General features: G+C 45.4%; 1 non-coding gene and 1 pseudogene across 1 annotated transcript; both read right to left on the bottom strand.

The window, feature by feature from the left end:
- Positions 1-2,471: 2,471 nt before the first annotated feature.
- LOC104975744 (protein maestro-like) lies at positions 2,472-3,217 on the bottom strand (annotated as a pseudogene).
- A 419-nt stretch (positions 3,218-3,636) lies between these two features.
- Positions 3,637-3,708, bottom strand: TRNAC-ACA (transfer RNA cysteine (anticodon ACA)). Its single transcript has one exon. It is a non-coding gene; the product is annotated as a tRNA-Cys (tRNA).
- Between the last annotated feature and the right edge of the window lie 2,049 nt (positions 3,709-5,757).

Raw genomic sequence — 5,757 nt, 5'->3', positions numbered from 1 at the left:
CCAAATCCTGACAGATGATGCTGTGAAAGTGCTGCACTCAATATGCCAGCAAATTTGGAAAACTCAGCAGTGGCCACAGGACTGGAAAAAGTCAGTTTTCATTCCAATCCCAAAGAAAGGCAATGCCAAAGAATGCTCAAACTACCGCACAATTGCACTCATGGCACCCCACTCCAGTACTCTTGCCTGGAAAATCCCATGGATGGAGGAGCCTGGTAGGCTGCAGTCCATGGGGTCGCTAAGAATCGGACATGACTGAGCGACTTCAATTTCACTTTTCACTTTCATTCATTGGAGAAGGAAATGGCAACCCACTTCACTGTTCTTGCCTGGAGAATCCCAGGGACGGGGGAGCCTGATGGGCTGCCATCTGTGGGGTTGCACAGAGTTGGACACGACTGAAGCAACTTAGTAGCAGCAGCACATACTAGTAAAGTAATGCTCAAAATTCTCCAAGCCAGACTTCAGCAATACGTGAACCGTGAACTTCCTGATGTTCAAGCTAGTTTTAGAAAAGGCAGAGGATCCAGAGATCAAATTACCAACATCCGGTGGCTCATGGAAAAAGCAAGAGAGTTCAGAAAAACATCTATTTCTGCTTTATTGACTATGCCAAAGCCTTTGACTGTGTGGATCACAATAAACTTTGGAAAATTCTGAAAGAGATGGGAATACCAGACCACCTGACTTGCCTCTTGAGAAATCTGTATGCAGGTCAGGAAGCAACAGTTAGAACTGGACATGGAACAACAGACTGGTTCCAAATAGGAAAAGGAGTACGTCAAGGCTGTATATTGTCATCCTGCTTATTTAACTTATAGGCAGAGTACATCATGAGAAATGCTGGACTGGAAGAAGCACAAGCTGGAATCAAAATTGCCGGGAGAAATATCAATAACCTCAGATATGCAGATGACACCACCCTTATGGCAGAAAGTGAAGAGGAACTAGAAAGCCTCTTGATGAAAGTGAAAGTGGAGAGCGAAAAAGTGAGTTTAAAGCTCAACATTCAGAAAATGAAGATCATGGCATTCAGTCCCATCACGTCATGGGAAATAGATGGGGAAACAGTGGAATAAGTGTCAGACTTTATTTTTGGGGGCTCCAAAATCACTGCAGATGGTGACTGCAGCCATGAAATTAAATGGCGCTTACTCCTTGGAAGGGAAGTTATGACCAACCTCAATAGCATATTCAAAAGCAGAGACATTACTTTGCCAACAAGGTCCGTCTAGTCAAGGCTATGGTTTTTCCTGTGGTCATGTATGGATGTGAGAGTTGGACTGTGAAGAAGGCTGAGCGCCGAAGAATTGATGCTTTTGAACGGTGGTGTTGGAGAAGACTCTTGAGAGTCCCTTGGACTGCAAGGAGATCCAACCAGTCCATTCTGAAGGAGATCAGCCCTGGGATTTCTTTGGAAGGAAGGATGCTAAAGCTGAAACTCCAGTACTTTGGCCACCTCATGCAAAGAGTTGACTCATTGGAAAAGACTCTGATGCTGGGAGGGATTGGGGGCAGGAGGAGAAGGGGACGACAGAGGATGAGATGGCTGGATGGCATCACTGACTCTATGGACGTGAGTCTGAGTGAACTCCGGGAGTTGGTGATGGACAGGGAGGCCTGGCGTGCTGCGATTCATGGGGTCGCAAAGAGTTGGACACGACAGAACGACTGAACTGAACTGAAGCTAAAGAAGGGGCTTCTCAGGTGGCTTGGTGGGTAAAGAATCCACTCCAGTGTTCTTACCTGGAGAATCCCGTGGACAAGGAGCCTGGTGGGCTACAGTCCATAGAGCTGCAAAGAGTCAGACACAACTGAAGCGACTGAGAGAACGAACGCATGCACGTGCACACACACACACACACAAAGCTAAAGAAGGTTAAAATAATGTGTTCTGGTGACTTTTTTTTTTTTCAATTTTTTTTCTCTTTATTAGCTCTTGTTTGGAATGATCTTGCAGGCACTGACTGTCAAAGATGATAAGCAGCTAAAAATTGCCCTCCACACTAAATTTTGGCTAACTTTAAATAGATCTTGCCAGAAAAAGGTTTTAATAGCAAATGGCAAAGGATCAATAGCAGATTAAAAAAAAAAAAAACAAACACTTCAGGTAATATTCTCCTGAGCCTTAAAAATTGAAAAGAAAGGTTGGTGACAGAAATATCCTTAAGAAGAAAAACGCTGAGAACAAAAGCACTGAATCCACATGTACTTTAAATGTTTTAAAGAAAGGACGCACCTTATCATCAAATATGTATGGAAGAAAATGAGACATAAGCTATTTAGAATTTACTTTGGATACAATTATACAATTCCATGGTCTTACATTTGCCATCAACTGGTCTCCCAACATCCCATTTTCTATCACAATCACCAGAGGCAACAGAGCCTCCAAAGGGTTAAAAGAGGGGGACTATCAGCCCCCAGCCATGCGCTCAGCTCACTGGACCAATCTCCCTGTCTCTCTGTGTTTACAGGATTTTATTTGCATAGAACTGCAGGAGCTCTGGATGGTAGGGGCTCAGCTGCAGGCAGAGTTTAGGGTTCCTTTGACCGTCCTCATTCTGGAAGCTGTAGTCCTTGGTTTATCTCAGATATGGAGAACAGGCTCAAAAGGTTGTTTTGCAAGCCTTGGCCACCGGGGGATTCCTGTCCTGTAAGTGGGACAGGAGGGATTCCCAAGTCAGATTCACCTGATGGGTGAAGAACGTCCTCCATTTCCGTCCAGCAAGGGTAACCAGTTGTCCAAACAAGACAAAGGTCAATTATCTCAGGCTGTCATTCTCGTCATCAAGCAAAGCCCTGGTCTGGAGGGTGATGTCTAAGGAGGAGAAGCTCAGGCCTTTCCTCTGCATCTTGCCTAGGATGATGGTGTCAGGATCTTCATGCTCTGGTGGATTACTTCAGAACTCACCAGGTCATACAGACCATGCACCAGCAGGTCTAGAACAATCTTCTTATACTTTCTTGCCTTGTCTGGGGTCTCACAGGTCATGATTCCCAGGCCTCTCATCGCCATATAACACTCTTTAACACTGGGGTCCCAGGCTGTCTCTGCCAAGATGAAAAACACGTTCTTCAGAGGTTCCTGCTTCTGGAGCCTCAGATTCCAAGAGACCTTGGAAAAGAAAGAGATCATTGATGTCCTTTTCTTCTTGAGCTGGGTGGCGGGGCTGGAAAGGGGCTGGCCCCTTATTCTTCTCCTTGTTTGGTCCATGGAATTGCGGTCACGTGGTGATGTGGCAGGTGTGGCTAGAGCACAGGTCTCCATGTGGTGCGCAGAGCTGCTGTTCCCCGATGGGATGACTCAGCTCAGTTTTCTCAGCTGTGAATTCCTGAGCAGGGTGATGAGGCTTCCTCCTCAGAACTCATCCTAGTGAAAGAAGTGATCACTTCCAGGAACATTGCTGTCCTTTAAACAAGCTCGGGGCTGGCCATCAGTTGCATTTTGCCCTTGAAGATGAGACATAGAGCAGATTGGTGTTTTATCACAAGTGGGAAATACATAAGTGAAGTCGCTCAGTCATGTCCAACTCTTTGCGAACTCACGGACTGTAGCCCACAAGGCTCCTCTGTCCACAGGATTCTCCAGGCAAGAGTACTGGAGTGGGTTGCCATTTCTTTCTCCAGAGGATCTTCCCAACCCAGGGATCAAACCTGGGTTTCCTGCATTGTAGGCAGACACTCTACCATCTGAGCCACCAGGGAAGTCCCTAGTAAGACCTTTTTCGGCTATCTGTCCCGGATAGTTGCCAGAGATCTATTACAGGCCATGCTGTTTTACAAACTTTGAAAATTCTCATGTTAGTTTCCTGTTTCTCCAAGGGCCCAGGGAGAGAGCCTCTGGTGACTATTTTTAATGATTCCTCAGAGACAAAGTATGACTGTTTTTAACAGAAAAATAGTACAAAAAGATTGCTAGCTACATGTGTTTTTATAATTCTGGCTTCCGGATTAAAGTGAACCTACATGTAAATATGGTTCTGCACTTAAACTTCCTTTCCCTCTACATAATATTCACTCAACACATATTCCCCTGCCAGGTACTGTTGTAAACACAGGATAGAGTATCTTGCTGCAGAGAAGAATATAACAAATGAGGGTAGGGCGAGGGGGAACTTACGAGGTTGATCCAAGGCAATAAATGCTGCGAGTGTTAGTCACTCAGCTGTTTCTGACTCTTTGCAACCCTAAGGACTGTAGCCTGCCAGGCTCCTCTGTCCATGCAATTTCCCAGGCAAGAATACTGGAATGGGTTGCCACAGTGAATTTAATGTGGTTTTATCTTTGATACCAGCTTCATGGGTTCCCTGGTGGCTCAGATGGTAAAGCATCTGCCTGCAATGCAGGAGACCTGGGTTCAATCCCTGGGTCAGGAATATCCCCTAGAGAAGGAAATGGCAACCCACTCCAGTATTTTTGCCTGGAAAATTCCATAGACTGAGGAGACTGGTAGGCTACAGTCCATAGGCTCGCAACGAGTCCGACATGACTGAGCGATTTCACTTTCACGGTTTGTAGATTCATTTTCATGGCAGTGCCTCTTTCCCTACACTAACCTGTAACATCAGGAACTCATGCCGTTTGTCTGTCCAGGCCCATGACTCTGTCCCATCCCACCCAGTTGTCTCTCAACATCCTACGCTCTCTAAAATCTCATTACCATTTTGTGCTATCAAACTAATCTGCCCTCTGTCCAGGTTAGTAAGAGTTTTTGAAAAATTGTGAATAATTTTTAGTTGGTCTTTTCTCCAGTCTCCTCTTCACCACACTACACGTTCACCAGGACCCACTACTGGCAGCATGGACCCCTAACGAGGCAGATCTATCTGGATAAAAGTGAAAACATGCTTTCTGGAAATGATTCACTTTCACTAACAAGTCCACCCATAGACATTGATTAAGCTTGTATTCTATTTGAAGTCCTATGAAATGAGCAGGGGATGCAAAGTCAAAGAAATGCAGCTCCTGGCTCTAGGAAGCTCACATTCTTAGAGGGGAGACACCTACTAAACAAGCATGATCAGTCCTGCATGCTGGTCCAGGGCTGGCTTGCCTTCTGAGGCCTCTCCATGTTCTTTTCTATAGCACAGTTGCCAAGACCTGCAGCACGTAGTTCTCTGGATGCTGTGTCAGCTGGCTTTATGCTAGATTCAGCCAAAGGAAGGTGCTGTGATTGGAGGGCATGAAAAAGGGATGAAAAATTAATGACTGAAAACAGAGGCATGGAGAAATTAATAGCTTGCTAGGAGAACACAGTAGGTTATAAAGAGCAAGTGAAAACTTGAACCAGTCAATAAAGAGAACTCTTTCCACTTTTCCTATGTTTAACATAGTCATCTAATACCACCAATTGCCACTTTGCAGAGATGTGAGGACCTGGAACAGGGACAGACTGACAGGTAAGTTCTAAAGAGATGTCCAGACCTAGAGAAGATCTTAGAACATGGCAAAAGGAAGAGAGAAGTTGCCAGTGTGAGATTTTCTGTGGGGTGTATTAAAGTAGTCAAAGAACGAGATAGAGAAAGGGAATTTGGGTAGAGGCAATAATGGAAAAGATGGGGTAAGTTGGAAGGAAGTGGCAAATTCAAGGTTTTTAGGGTTTATCCAGGGTAGAGGCAAGAAGACTTAAGGAAGGGAAAGCACAAAAGAGGAGTGGTGTACAAATACTCCCAAGGTCCTCCTAAGAGCTGGGAGATGCTATCAGCTTCACGCCCCAGGTAGAGCCCCTGGGAGCGCTTCCTGTCATGCCCTTAT

The sequence above is a fragment of the Bos taurus genome, chromosome 24, assembly GCF_002263795.3.
Source record: "Bos taurus isolate L1 Dominette 01449 registration number 42190680 breed Hereford chromosome 24, ARS-UCD2.0, whole genome shotgun sequence".
Lineage (NCBI taxonomy): Eukaryota > Metazoa > Chordata > Mammalia > Artiodactyla > Bovidae > Bos > Bos taurus.
The sequence above is the reverse complement of the archived record's forward strand: the minus strand, read 5'-3'. Positions and strand labels throughout refer to the sequence as shown.